The 505-nt window shown below is 45.7% G+C and overlaps 1 protein-coding gene across 1 annotated transcript in view; it reads left to right on the top strand.

Annotated features, from left to right (window-relative positions):
• LOC119593792 overlaps positions 1-505 on the top strand; it is a gene marked incomplete in the record, with an annotated part of 129,698 nt that overhangs the window by 59,447 nt on the left and 69,746 nt on the right.

The raw sequence follows: 505 nt of genomic DNA, 5'->3' as shown, positions 1-505 counted from the left end.
CCTCAGCTTTGCCTTATTTTTGTTCCATGGCTGTCACGGAATATTGTCCATTTCCGTCCCTGTCTCAGAGAAACTTGCATCCTGCTCCACAGGACACTGCGAGTTCCTCGATGCTCGCTCGCCCCGACACGAGGCGAGGGGATCGGCGCTCAACTAATCATAATGCATTTACTTATTATTTACGCCGGAGGGGGATAGGGGAGGGTGGAAAGGGATGGCAAAGGGAGGGGGGGGTTAAATGGGGGGTTGTTTGTTTCTTTGATGTCCGTTCCTTCCAGTTGTCTCTTTGATCTCTTGGGGCGTGTTGTTGGTTAATTCATTTGTTCGTTGTGATGGTGATTTTTCTTGTTTTTTTTCGGTGTCACTGCTTATTAATATCGTTAGTATGGTTGGTGTTTCGCAGTTGTTAGTATTGTTGTTCCTGTTCTTATCACCATTACTTTGAGCGTCGACATTAGCAACCGTATTGTTCTTTTCGCGTCTAGTAGTTATTGACATTCCAGAT

The sequence above is a fragment of the Penaeus monodon genome, chromosome 32, assembly GCF_015228065.2.
Source record: "Penaeus monodon isolate SGIC_2016 chromosome 32, NSTDA_Pmon_1, whole genome shotgun sequence".
Taxonomy (NCBI): Eukaryota; Metazoa; Arthropoda; class Malacostraca; order Decapoda; family Penaeidae; genus Penaeus; species Penaeus monodon.
The sequence above is the reverse complement of the archived record's forward strand: the minus strand, read 5'-3'. Positions and strand labels throughout refer to the sequence as shown.